The sequence below is a fragment of the Lutra lutra genome, chromosome 3 (genome assembly GCF_902655055.1).
Source record: "Lutra lutra chromosome 3, mLutLut1.2, whole genome shotgun sequence".
Lineage (NCBI taxonomy): Eukaryota > Metazoa > Chordata > Mammalia > Carnivora > Mustelidae > Lutra > Lutra lutra.
Window position 1 is genome coordinate 110,590,894 of NC_062280.1, and position 15,266 is coordinate 110,606,159.

The following is a 15,266-nucleotide window of genomic DNA, read 5'->3' on the forward strand; positions in this document are numbered from 1 at the left end:
GGGTTTAGAGGCTGACATGATAGGAAAGGACCCTTTAGTTTTCCTTTTGTCTGAAATCAAGCCCAAGCAAGTAATTGTACAAAAGGTGTTTCAGAAACTTCACAATATAAAGTAAGTTAGTGGAGAGTTCTCTCTACATGCTTCCCAAAGGGTGCAGTCCTGTGTAAAGGCTTATTGTTTATATTTTATGGTGCATACCTCAGGTGACATGATAACCTAAAGACATTTTCTGGTCCTTAAGTTAGGCAATTTGATAACCTAGAAGTTAATGTTGAAAGTCAGTCATGAAGGAAACTCCCAACAGTTTTGAACTCCTGAAAGAAGGCTGTAATGAAGCCGGCATACAAAACAGAAGCAGCTGGGTGAGGTTGCTTGAATTTGGAGTTAGAGCATTTGGGTTTCTGGCTAAGGGACTTTAATATCAGAAGCTTATTGGCTTTGCTGAGGTTCAGTTCTGCCCTCTCAGAGTCACTCATTGCTGAACCTGAATTGAGGCTCTTTTCTCCTCCCCCCCCCCTATTTAAATATATCAGATTATCATCTTAGAAAAGACCTCCTATAGGAACGGTTTCTCTTTGCTGAAATTCCAAATGGAACATTTGCTATGAACTTGAGCTGCATATCTGGCATTTTATCCTGAAAAAAAACCATACTGCCTCATTCCCTCTGGCAAACTACAAAGAACTGAGTAAAATTCAAAGGCTACATAAATACCTCCATTAAGGAATGCTGACTAGTACAGGTTGGAGGTCTGGCCTATGGGACTTGAAGAGTGGGGTCCCATGAGACTTTTTAAGATCATACAATTAAACAGGTAAAGATTCTCCTTCAGGATATAATTCAACATTTGTAGATGACACATAGCCCACCTGGTTCTCACTTCTGTCTAACTTTGCAGCCCATCTCCCTCCTTCATCTTGTACATCAAAATCAAAACTTTTTTTCTTAACGTTTTGCAAAAAGTACCATGCATTCTTTCTCACCTTTATGTCTTTGAAGGTAACTTTCCACTGCTTGAAAGGCACAAACTCCTGTATAATTGGCAAACTCTGAGCAACCCTCCTGAACTCAGCTAACATATCAATATCCCTAGGAATCATTTCTTGGTTGATACTCCTTTACCCCCTTGGGTTAAATGAACCACACTTGTTCTCCTGTAAATGTGTCCCTACCTCTATTTCACAATATACTATTGTTTTGTGATTATTTGTTTATTTGTCAATACCTCACTCCCAAATAAAATGATATATAGCTCTTTGAAGAGAGGGATAATTCTATTTATGGTTGCGTTCCTAACTTTTTTTTTTTTTTTTAATTTTTTTTTCCAGGACCGTGGTACTGTCACACAGCCACAGTCCAAAGATTGGTAGCAAGTTTCCCATCAATTCCTTAGCTAGTTGAGAGCTATCAGTGTCTGATTTCTCAAAGGAAACCTGGTCATCCTGTCCCTGAACACTTGGTGCTTAGCCAGCTGGAACAATCACAATCTCCAGGGTAGGAAGCCAATTGGCTTACTTCCCCTGACTAATTGAGATATCTTAATTCTGAAAAGCAGATGTTTTGCACATGCTCAGTATGCTACAGGACCTGGTCATGTAGAAAGAGCCCTCTGAGGGAATACTGCACCAAGGACCTGTTCCAACCACTTGACCATCACTGGGATCACATACCTGGGACTGCTGAATCACTTCTGGCCTTATCTACTGATGAGAAGGACAGGGAGCTCATCCTCATTTCTAACTTACAATTCCTAATGGAGTGTGTGGTTCAACAATGTCCTTAATGAAGTCATACCTTAAGTATAAAACTTTTTAAATTCCAGTTCCCTGCAGTTACAATCAAATGACATCGCATCAGTTTCATTAGCTATGATAGTGAGTTGTGCCATGGAATATATAGAAATATGTCATTCAGGACAATTTATTTGTCTCTTAAAAGAATAAGATCTTATTTTGGCTGCTAAAAAGCTTAACATATTATTCTACCTTTTAAAGTACTTACAATAAATTTGGGGGTAAACAATGCATGTTTAACTAGAATTATAACTAAAGTACAACAGTCGACATTTATTGATTTCTTAAATTGTAGTAAGCCTTGTGTTATGCATGCAATAAATTAAATGTGGCACAGTTATTGTCCTTAAGAATCTAACATTCCAATCTGAGGAACAAAGAAGATATAAGTAATTAAAGTATTTTTCAAAAAGTAAGTTACAGAATTATAAACCTTAAACTGAAGAATTAAATGGGAAGGAGAATATATATATATATATATATATATATATATATATATATTTTTTTTTTTTTTTTTCATCTAGCCTCAATCCAGATGGTTTGATCAATAATTAAATATTTTACTCTGTCTAGGCAATTGGTTGCAAGATGCAGTGCATCTTTAATGACATCTTCCATTTTAAAAGAACACCTTGAAGTTGCAGGGTAGGGAAAATAACTTTCCTTCTATCCTTCAGAGTTCATGACTGAAACCCTTGTAGTAACAGATACATTAACAAAAGAAAAACAAACACCTATATTAACATGTATACCTCATGTGTACATGAGAGATACCTAGGGAAAAATGAGTAAGTCTCAGAGGTGGCTTAGAACTCAAGCTTCTTTTCAAAAGTGTAACATCTACCTGTTTCCACACGTTCTCCTGTATCTGCTGTTTCTCACAGTAATCAGTTCAAAATCATCTTTATGCCAAAGAAGTATACCTGGGGGAGAGGAGTATATTGTGTTGTGTTACCTTTCAAGATTCTCTTACAAATATAACTTTCTAAAATTCAACAACAAAGATAATGACAACAAAAATCACACAAACTGAAAGTGGTCACCAGCCAAAGATTGGCAGGAGGTAGTCCACAGACTTGTAACTAAACAAAGTTGGGTTTACTCTTAACAGCATCAAATAGCAGCATAATTATAGGGAATCATGGTGCCTTTCAGTAAGAGAAGTAGGGATACCTTGTTATAGGATCTGAGCTTAAATGAGTGAGATAATTCAAAGTTTATGTTAGACAATTTGTAAAAGAATTCCAAGAAGGAGAATTTTCTCTAGACTGAGAATTGTCCAGAGAGGAAGGGATGATTCCGTGATTGGATATATCATACTTATAATTGAATAGACAAGAACAATGGGGTGGAACTAGATCTGTGATTGCTGGCATAGCAGTCACTCATGTTGCAAAGAAAAAGGAAAGTTTTGTTGTTTCTGTGTTTTGCGCATTGTGCTTTTGTTTCTGCCTATGTTCAGACACGATTACAAATTGGGCTCTTTCGTCTTGTTCCATCAAGGCCACAGATCTAATCTAGAGGTTTTCAAACATTGGCACTATTGACATTTCGGGCCAGTTAATTATTTGTCATGGGAGTAGTCCTAGGCATTATAGGGTATTTGGCAGCACCTTGGACTTGACCCATTAGATACCAGAACAACCTCTGACCTTGCCAAATATTCCCTGAATACCGAATCACCCCTGGTTGAGAACCACTGAGATAGCTTAATGTTTGTGTTGTGTGAAATAATTTATGTTAAATAGAGCACACCATAGCTACCAAATGATAAATGTCAGGGATGCTTTTTTACTCTATCAGAAATAAACAATAATAACAACAAAACACAATTAGAAACATAGAGCAAACAATTTGGCTTTGGAAATTCTTCTGGAACTCTGAGAGCACCCTTCTTATTCAAAAATATCTGGAGGACACCTGGGTAGCTCAGCGGGTTAAAGTTTACCTTCAGCTCAGATAATGATCCCATAGTGCTGGAATCTATCCCCATGAGGGCTCCAGGCACGATGGGGAATTTGCTTCTCCCTCTCTCTCTGTCCCTCTCTCTCAAATAAATGTTCTCTCTCAGAAAGATAAATAAAATCTTTAAAATACATATCTGGAAAAATATATCAAATACCTCTCGCATCAGGGATTATTAACTAATTAATAGTGGTTAAAGGAATCATTCAGGCAAGATCATATACAATAGTTTACCATCCTATAAAATAACATTAAAAAATCTAAAAACACACGTGGCATGATGCCATTTTTTACAACTAGAAAAGTGGTCGTATAATTGCTTGAGTTTTATAATTATATTATCTCGTATCTATCTGTGTGTGTGTGTGTGTGTGTGTGTGTATAGTGTCTATCTATAAACTATATAATTCAAGTTCATTGTTTTCTAGATTTGTCCTTTCTTGTGTTCTTTGTTCCCTTGTATCCTATGCTCTCCGCCTCTCACTATGTGGCCAACAATTCTTAAATGCTTAATGGTTGTCTATTGAATACATTTTCTTACTTAAATATATCACTTTTCAGTGTGGATATTTGATAAACTTTTATTAATGTAAAACACATGCAATGAGTACACAAATCTCCACTGTGCAACTCAATAATTTGTATATATGAATAAAAATTATGTAAATTCAATTCAGATTAAGATCTAGATGATTTCCAGCACCAAGAAGGCCCTCTCAGAGTCCATAATTTCCTTTAGGCATAACACAAAGTTCAAGGCTATTCTTCTTTGCATCACCATTGTTACTGATTACTTGTTGTTGAACATCTCATCAAGGAATTACACAATAAGTACTCTTTTGTGCCTGAATGATTACAGTTAAAATGATGTCTACAAGATTCATCTATGCTCTTGTATGTGGATTCGTTCATTATTTCTCAAGTCTAAGTAGTATTTCATTTTAGAGATATACCACATTTATGCACCTGCCTATTGATGGACTTTTTGGTTATTAATATTTTGTTCATTATTATGAGTAAGGGGCTATAAAAATTCTTGCTCAGGTCTTTTGGTGGACACGACTGCTTATTTATTCCCATATATTCCTAAGAGTAGAATGGCTGGTAATAAGGTAATATTAATTTTAAAATATATTTCTAAAATATATTCTATATAAAATGTATTCCATAGAGGCAAGTTATATATTAAATGATGTTTCCAGCCTCTTCACATTCTTACCAAACTTTGATATTATCCATTTTCTTTTTTATTTTTAATTGAGAAATCAAACAGAGTTTTTCTTTGCTAGATTTAGCCATTCTAGTAATTGCAAAATGCTATCATATACTGTCTATTTGAATATTGACTTTTGTGGATTGCTTGTTTAAGTCTTCTGTCCATTTATTTAAATATTTTGGTTTATATATTTGTATAAATTTGTTATAATTTTTGTATCAATATTAAAAAATGTCCTTTTTTGAAATGCAAATGAAAGCCACAATGATACCACCTCTGACTTGTTAAAATGGCTAATATAAAAAAAAAATAGAAAGACCATACAATCCAATAATTTAGCTAGAGGGTATTTACAGAGAAACTGAAATAGTCATTCAAAAAGATACATGCACCCTATCTTAACTATTTACAATAGCTAAGATATGGGAACAACCCAAGTGTTCACTAATAGATGCACGTGGTACATAAATATAAGATATATATTTAATACAATATAAATAGATGATGTGGTACATACATATTTATATATATATATATAAGTATATATATATATATATATATATTTTTTTTTTTTTTTTCTCATTTGACAGAGAGAGAGCAAACACAAGCAGGGGAAGCAGCAGAGAGAGAAGAAGAGGTTGGCACCCTGCTGAACAAGGAGCTCAATGCAGAACTTGATCCCACGATACTGGGATTATGCCCTGAGCCGGAGGCCGAAGCTTAACCAACTGAGCTCCCCAGGCGTCCCAAGAAGAATGAAATCTTGACATTTGTACCAACATGGATGGACCTGGAGTGTGTAATGCTAAGTAAACTAAGAAAAGGATAAATCCTATACCATTTTGCTTACATGTGGAATCTGAATACAAAAATAAATGAACAAGCAAACAAACAAAAACAGAAATGGACTCATAAATACAGTGAATAAACTGGTGGTTACCAGAGGGGAAGTGGCTGTGGGCATGGGGAAATAGGTAGTGGGTATGAAGAAGTACAAACTTCCAGTTATAAAGTAAGTTAAGGGGCACCTGGGTGGCTCAGTGGGTTAAAGCCTCTGCCTTCGGCTCAGGTCATGATCCCAGGGTCCTGGGATGGAGCCCCGCATCGGGCTCTCTACTCAGCAGGGAGTCTGCTTCCTCCTCTCTCTCTCTCTGCCTGCCTTTCTGCCTACTTGTGATCTCTATCAAATAAATAAATAAAAATCCTAAAGTAAGTTAAATCACAGAGATGAAAAAATACTGCATAAGGAATATAGTTAACAATATAATATTCTATGGTGACAAATGGTGACAACACTTATGGTGAACACTGAATAATATAGAGATTTGTCAAGTCACTATATTGTACACCTGAAATTAATATAACATTGTATGTCAACTATATTTCAATAATAAGTATTATTATTATTATTTTTCTGAGTGTGAATCACATAAGTATTCTATCTAGTAATGCACAACAAAACATGCTTAGGTTAGCAAAAATAATAATTATAATCCACTTGAATATATGTTAGGGTATTACATTATTACAATAGGGTGAAAATATATGTGTATATTTAATTACCAGTACAAAATAAAAATATTGGGTTTGGTTATGGCTAAAAAAAGTGCCCTTCTGTGATACATATTCTATGACTACATGTATATTTCATGGTTTATATTTTTGGTTTCTTCATGGTGTCTTTGATGAACAAAAATTTAAATTTAACACAGTGCTATTTATAAATATTTCATGTAGATAATTTTTTACTCTTTTTTCTCATTTATAGAAGTTTTATTTTTTTAACCTGTCATACTTAGTTATATTATCAATCTGGGAGGGTTTTGTGTGGAGAATGAGGTTAAGATTAAGATTCTTTTTTTACTTTTCCCTTTTGTCTTATGTTATCTTATTTTATTTTATTACTTTTTGACAGCTAGTTGATATGGCACAAGTTTTTAGAAAGAATATTCTTTTCTATTGACATTGAAATAGTGACTTGGTTGTACAGCAAATGATTACACATATACAAGATCAATTTCTTGATTTCTAATTTATATTTTTCTGTTGCTCTATTTGCCTATTCTTTTATCAATAGTATAATTCTATTAATTTAAATTTGTAATAAGTCTTGAAATCCAGTAGCATAAGATTCCAGTTTTGTTTTCCTATGAAACTGTATTGGCTAATATTTATTATATACATTTCCATATGAACTGTAGAATCATCTGTCAATTGTTGAAAAAAATCTGGGATTTCTAAAAGAATTCTGATGAAGCAACAGATAAATTTTGGGGAATTTGCTATCTTAACATTTAGGATTTCAATCTAGAAACATGACATTTTTTTCTATTAACTTATTCAGCAATATTTTATATTTTCTATGTGAAATTCTTGTAAACTTTTTATTGATGCCATTTTTGTGAGATATTTTTAAATTTTACTTTTAATTTCACTGCTGACTTATAGATATGTAATTGACTTTTATACTGTACTCACTTGTATATTAGCTCTTTGGTAAACTCATTTATTACATCTAATAACTTAATGGAAATTTTTCAGGGGGCCAGCTGTTTCTATGTAAAAAATTGTATCATTTAAAATAATGACAGTTTCATTTTTTATCATTCTACACCTTATAATTATTCTTTTGCTTTTCCTCATTATATCTCACAAAGTGTCCAATACAAGTATTTACAGAAATAGTCTTGTTACAGAACCCGGACTGGATCCTGATGGAAGAACCAACCAGCACTCTAAGACCTTGGAGGATCAGAGGTTTATTTAAGGCCTGTAGGCTCAGAAGAGAGTAATATCCCAGGGTCTGAGCCCTGAGCACAACAAAGGTAGTCCTTTATACACTTATATGTCCATATCTGTGGTGCTCTTGTGCCCAGGGCAGGTGGGGCAGGAGGGAAGACCTGGAAAGGCCTTGGGGCCAGAACTGGGATTCCCCTGCTGGATTGGTGGGTCACCTTGGAACACAGATTTCCCTAATCAGTCTCACCTTGCTTCAAAAATCATGGGTATAATGATATTCAGTATTTCATTATACCCGTGATTTTTGTTCTTCATTATTTTCTTCATATTTTATCAAATTTCAGAAGACTTCATCGATTCCTAAGTTGATCAAATATTATTATGAATGTGGTAATGATTTTATGCATCTACTGAAATATTCATAGGGTGCCTGGGTAGCTCAGTAGGTTAAATGTCTGACTCCTGATTTTAGCTCAGGTCACAATCTCAGATCCTGAGATCAAGCCCCCATCAGTTTCCGTGCTCAAGGAGGATTCTAATTGTCACTCTCCTTTACCCTCTTCTCTTCACCCTACACACACACACTCTCTCTCTCTCTAAAATAAATAAATAAATACAATCTTAAAAAATAAATATTCATAGGGCTTATCTCTCTTCTCCATATTTTGCATTAAATTGATTAATATTTCAATGTTAAACCACTTTGTGTTCTTGAGAAAATCTTCCTCTAGGTAATATCTCTTTTTTTTTAAATATATCATTGCGTCAAAATAGCTCACATTTGTAACTATTTTTGCACTTATTTTCAGGCAATATTTTTTTTCTTTCCTGTGAGGTCTTTGTAAGGTTTCGGTATCAAGGTTATGCTAGTCTCATAAAATAAATTTAAACAGTATATCTATTACAGAGTTTTTGATAGACTGAAATTATTTCCTACTTACATTTTGAAAAAAAAATCAATGTACTTAGCTATTTTGGAATGAGGAATATTTGAGCTCTGGTATCAGATTATTTAAAAACATTAAAATGTTGTAATTTTTCTTTATTTCTCTTTGTGTGATTTTCCTTTACTTGTGATAAGGGAATTTTTCTATTTCATAAAAACAATCTTCAAATATATTAGCATAATGTTGGAGAATCTGTAGTGATGTAATTTCTTTCATTCTACCATGGATAACTTGGTGTCTCTCTATTTTTTTTTCCTTGATGAGGCTTGCTAAGTATTCATCAGTTTCATTTTTTTTGTCAAAGGACCAATCTTGACTTTATCCACTTTCTCTACTGTTTATTATGCATTTTATTGATTTCTTCTTTACCTTTATTATTACTTTTTCTTTGGATTTAATTTGCTGTCCTTTTCTTGGTTCTTGGTATAGAAATTTAGGTTGTTTTTTGTTTGCTTGTCTTGTTTATTTGTTTTTTAAAATTTTATTTATTTATTTTAGAGAGGAGAGCAAGAGAGAGCATGGGTGGGAGGGGAGGGATGGGGAGTGGCAGAGGGGCAGAGAAGCAGACTTCCCATTGAGCAGGAAGCCCAATGTGGGGCTAGATCTTAGCACCCTGAGATCTTGATCTGAGCCAAAGGCAGGCCCTTCACCTAGTGAGCCACTCAGGAGCCTCATATTGTTTGTTGTTTTTAATATTTCTTATTTTCTAATATTGGCATTTAGAGACATGTATTTTCCTTTAAATATTGCTTTAAGTCCATATTAAATAACTTATGTTGCTTATAATCTGATTATTTTCTTTTTTTTTTATTTTATTTTTTATAAACATATATTTTTATCCCCAGGGGTACAGGTCTGCGAATCGCCAGGTTTACACACTTCACAGCACTCACCATAGCACATACCCTCCCCAATATCCATAACCCCACCCCCCTCTCCCAACCCCCTCCCCCCATCAACCCTCAGTTTGTTTTGTGAGATTAAGAGTCACTTATGGTTTGTCTCCCTCCCAATCCCATCTTGTTTCATTTACTCTTCTCCTACCCCCTTAACTCCCCATGTTGCATCTCTACTTCCTCATATCAGGGAGATCATATGATAGTTGTCTTTCTCCGATTGACTTATTTCGCTAAGCATGATACCCTCTAGTTCCATCCACGTCATCGCAAATGGCAAGATTTCATTTCTTTTGATGGCTGCATAGTATTCCATTGTGTATATATACCACTTCTTCTTTATCCATTCGTCTGTTGATGGACATCTAGGTTCTTTCCATAGTTTTCCATGGCTATTGTAGACATTGCTGCTATAAACATTCGGGTGCAGGTGCCCCTTCGGATCACTACGTTTGTATCTTTAGGGTAAATACCCAGCAGTGCAATTGCTTGGTCATAGGGTAGTTCTATTTTCAACATTTTGAGGAACCTCCATGCTGTTTTCCAGAGTGGTTGCAACAGCTTGCATTCCCACCAACAGTGTAGGAGGGTTCCCCTTTCTCCGCATCCTCGCCAGCATCTGTCATTTCCTGACTTGTTAATTTTAGCCATTCTGACTGGTGTGAGGTGATATCTCATTGTGGTTTTGATTTGTATTTCCCTGATGCCGAGTGATATGGAGCACTTTGTCATGTGTCTGTTGGCCATCTGGATGTCTTCTTTGCAGAAATGTCTGTTCATGTCCTCTGCCCATTTCTCGATTGGATTATTTGTTCTATGGGTGTTGAGTTTGCTAAGTTCTTTATAGATTTTGGACACTAGCCCTTTATCTGATATGTCATTTGCAAATATCTTCTCCCATTCTGTCAGTTGTCTTTTGGTTTTGTTAACTGTTTCCTTTGCTGTGCAAAAGCTTTCGATCTTGATAAAATCCCAATAGTTCATTTTTGCCCTTGCTTCCCTTGCCTTTGGTGATGTTCCTAGGAAGATGTTGCTGTGGCTGAGGTCGAAGAGGTTGCTGCCTGTGTTCCCCTCAAGGATTTTGATGGATTCCTTTCTCACATTGAGATCCAAAATCCATCTTGAGTCTATTTTCGTGTGTGGTGTAAGGAAATGATCCAATTTCATTTTTCTGCATGTGGCTGTCCAATTTTCCCAACACCATTTATTGAAGAGGCTGTCTTTGTTCCGTTGGACATTCTTTCCTGCGTTGTCGAAGATGACTTGATCATAGAGTTGAGGGTCTATTTCTAGGCTCTCTATTCTGTTCCATTGATCTATGTGTCTGTTTTTGTGCCAGTACCATGCTGTCTTGATGATGACAGCTTTGTAATAGAGCTTGAAGTCCGGAATTGTGATGCCACCAACTTTGGCTTTCTTTTTCAATATTCCTTTGGCTATTCGAGGTCTTTTCTGGTTCCATATAAATTTTAGGATTATTTGTTCCATTTCTTTGAAAAAAATGGATGGTACTTTGATAGGAATTGCATTAAATGTGTAGATTGCTTTAGGTAGCATAGACATTTTCACAATATTTATTCTTCCAATCCAGGAGCATGGAACATTTTTCCATTTCTTTGTGTCTTCCTCAATTTCTTTCATGAGTACTTTATAGTTTTCTGTGTATAGATTCTTAGTCTCTTTGGTTAGGTTTATTCCTAGGTATCTTATAGTTTTGGATGCAATTGTAAATGGGATGGACTCCTTAATTTCTCTTTCTTCTGTCTTGTTGTTGGTGTAGAGAAATGCAACGGATTTCTGTGCATTGATTTTATATCCTGACACTTTACTGAATTCCTGTACAAGTTCTAGCAGTTTTGGAGTGGAGTCTTTTGGGTTTTCCACATATAGTATCATATCATCTGCGAAGAGTGATAGTTTGACTTCTTTTGCCGATTTGGATACCTTTAATTTCCTTTTGTTGTCTGATTGCTGAGGCTAGGACTTCTAGTACTATGTTGAATAGCAGTGGTGATAACGGACATCCCTGCCGTGTTCCTGACCTTAGCGGAAAAGCTTTCAGTTTTTCTCCATTGAGAATGATATTTGCGGTGGGTTTTTCATAGATGGCTTTGATAATATTGAGGTATGTGCCGTCTATCCCTACACTTGGAAGAGTTTTGATCAGGAAGGGATGCTGTACTTTGTCAAATGCTTTTTCAGCATCTATGGAGAGTATCATATGATTCTTGTTCTTTCTTTTATTAATGTGTTGTATCACATTGATTGATTTGCGGATGTTGAACCAACCTTGCAGCCCTGGAATAAATCCCACTTGGTCGTGGTGAATAATCCTTTTAATGTACTGTTGAATCCTATTGCCTAGTATTTTGGCGAGAATTTTTGCATCTGTGTTCATCAAGGATATTGGTCTGTAGTTCTCTTTTTTGATGGGATCCTTGTCTGGTTTTGGGATCAAGGTGATGCTGGCCTCATAAAATGAGTTTGGAAGTTTTCCTTCCATTTCTATTTTTTGGAACAGTTTCAGGAGAATAGGAATTAGTTCTTCTTTAAATGTTTGGTAGAATTCCCCCGGGAAGCCGTCTGGCCCTGGGCTTTTGTTTGTTTGGAGATTTTTGATGAACGTTTCAAACTCCTTACTGGTTATGGGTCTGTTCAGGCTTTCTATTTCTACCTGGTTCAGTTGTGGTAGTTTATATGTCTCTACGAATGCATCCATTTCTTCCAGATTGTCAAATTTGTTGGCGTAGAGTTGCTCATAGTATGTTCTTCTAATTGTCTGTATTTCTTTGTTATTAGTTGTGATCTCTCCTCTTTCATTCATGATTTTATTTATTTGGGTCCTTTCTCTTTTCTTTTTGATAAGTCTGGCCAGGGGTTTATCAATCTTATTAATTCTTCCAAAGAACCAGCTCCTAGTTTCGTTGATTTGTTCTATTGTTTTTTTGGTTTCTATTTCATTGATTTCTGCTCTGATCTTTATGATTTCTCTTCTCCTGCTGGGTTTAGGGTTTCTTTCTTGTTCTTAATCCAGCTCCTTTAGGTGTAGGGTTAGGTTGTGTACCTGAGACCTTTCTTGTTTCTTGAGAAAGGCTTGTACCACTATATATTTTCCTCTCAGGACTGCCTTTGTTGTGTCCCACAGATTCTGAACCGTTGTGTTTTCATTATCATTTGTTTCCATAAATTTTTTCAATTCTTCTTTAATTTCCTGGTTGAACCATTCATTCTTTAGAAGGATGCTGTTTAGTCTCCATGTATTTGGGTTCTTTCCCAATTTCCTCTTGTTATTGAGTTCTAGCTTCAGAGCATTGTGGTCTGAAAATATGCAGGGAATGATCCCAATCTTTTGATACCGGTTGAGACTTGATTGAGGACCAAGAATGTGATCTATTCTGGAGAATGTTCCATGTGCACTAGAGAAGAATGTGTATTCTGTTGCTTTGGGATGAAATGTTCTGAATATATCTGTGATGTCCATCTGGTCCAGTGTGTCATTTAAGGCCTTGATTTCCTTGTTGATCTTTTGCTTGGATGATCTGTCCATTTCAGTGAGGGGAGTGTTAAAGTCCCCTACTATTATTGTATTCTTGTCGATGTGTTTCTTTGATTTTGTTATTAATTGGTTTATATAGTTGGCTGCTCCCACGTTAGGGGCATAGATATTTAAAATTGTTAGATCTTCTTGTTGGACAGTTCCTTTGAGTATGATATAGTGTCCTTCCTCATCTCTTATTATAGTCTTTGGCTTAAAATCTAATTGATCTGATATAAGGATTGCCACTCCTGCTTTCTTCTGATGTCCATTGGCATGGTAAATTCTTTTCCACCCCCTCACTTTAAACCTGGAGGTGTCTTTGGGTTTAAGATGAGTTTCTTGTAGGCAACATATAGATGGGTTTTGTTTTTTTTATCCATTCTGATACCCTGTGTCTTTTGATTGGAGCATTTAGCCCATTAACATTCAGGGTAAGTATTGAGAGATATGAATTTAGTGCCATTGTATTGCCTGTAAGGTGACTGTTATTGTATATTGTCTCTGTTCCTTTCTGATCTACTACTTTTAGGGTCTCTCTTTGCTTAGAGGACCCCTTTTAATATTTCCTGTAGAGCTGGTTTGGTATTTGCAAATTCTTTCAGTTTTTGTTTGTCCTGGAAGCTTTTAATCTCTCCTTCTATTTTCAATGATAGCCTAGCTGGATATAGTATTCTTGGCTGCATGTTTTTCTCATTTAGTACTCTGAATATATCATGCCAGCTCTTTCTGGCCTGCCAGGTCTCTGTGGATAAGTCTGCTGCCAATCTAATATTTTTACCATTGTACGTTACAGACTTCTTTTCCCGGGTTGCTTTCAGGATCTTTTCTCTGTCACTAAGACTTGTAAATTTTACTATTAGGTGACGGGGTGTGGACCTATTCTTATTGATTTTGAGGGGGGTTCTCTGAACCTCCTGGATTTTGATGCTTGTTCCCTTTGCCATATTGGGGAAATTCTCTCCAATAATTCTCTCCAACATACCTTCTGCTCCCCTCTCTGTTTCCTCTTCCTCTGGAATCTCAATTATTTTAATGTTGTTTCGTTTTATGGTGTCACTTATCTCTCGAATTCTCCCCTCATGGTCCAGTAGCTGTTTGTCCCTCTTTTGCTCAGCTTCTTTATTCTCTGTCATTTGGTCTTCTATATCGCTAATTCTTTCTTCTGCCTCATTTATCTTAGCAGTGAGAGCCTCCATTTTTTATTGCACCTCATTAATAGCTTTTTTTATTTCAACTTGGTTAGATTTTAGTTCTTTTATTTCTCCAGAAAGGGCTTTTATATCTCCCAAGAGGGTTGCTTTAATATCTTCCATGCCTTTTTCAAGCCTGGCTAGAACCTTGAGAATCATCATTCTGAACTCTATATCTGATATATTACCAATGTCTGTATTGATTAGGTCCCTAGCCTTTGGTATTGCCTCTTGTTCTTTTTTTTGTTGTGAATTTTTCCGCCTTGTCATTTTGTCCAGATAAGAGTATATGAAGGAGCAAGTAAAATACTAAAAGGGTGGCAACAACCCCAGGAAAATATGCTTTAGCCAAATCAGAAGAGATACCAAATCGTGAGGGGGGATAAAAGGGATAAAAAGGGGTTTAGAAAGAAAAAAAAAAAAGAAACTATTAAAAAAAGAAAGCCGATAAAAAATGTAAAAAGAAAAAAATATATATATATTAGATAAACTATTTAAAAAACGTTAAAAAAAGAAAATGGTAAAAGTTAAAAAAATTTAGCAGAAGAAGAGAAAAAAAATTGAAAAAGAAAAAAAAAATTAAATTAACTGCAAGGCTAAAGAATCATGTGGAGAAAGCCATGAGTTCCGTGCTTTGCTTTCTTCTCCTCTGGAATTCTGTTGCTCTCCTTGGTATAGAAACTGCACTCCTTGGTAGGTGAACTTGGTACTGGCTGGGTTTCTCGTTGATCTTCTGGGGGAGGGGCCTGTTGTAGTGATTCTCAATCGTCTTTGTCCTAGGCGGAGTTGCACCGCCCTTCCCTGGGGCCGGGTGAGTAATCCGCTTGGGTTTGCTGGGTTTGCTTTCGGGAGCTTTTTTTTTTTTTTTTTTTTTTTTTTTTTTAAAGATTTTATTTATTTATTTGACAGAGAGAGATCACAATCAGGCAGAGAGGCAGGCAGAGAGACAGGAGGAAGCAGGCTCCCTGCTGAGCAGAGAGCC

At 35.7% G+C, this 15,266-nt stretch overlaps 1 pseudogene; it reads right to left on the reverse strand.

Moving 5' to 3' along the window:
- The window catches only part of LOC125095590 (sorting nexin-19-like), a 77,581-nt pseudogene extending 75,847 nt beyond the window's left edge, over positions 1-1,734 (reverse strand).
- Positions 1,735-15,266: the final 13,532 nt, after the last annotated feature.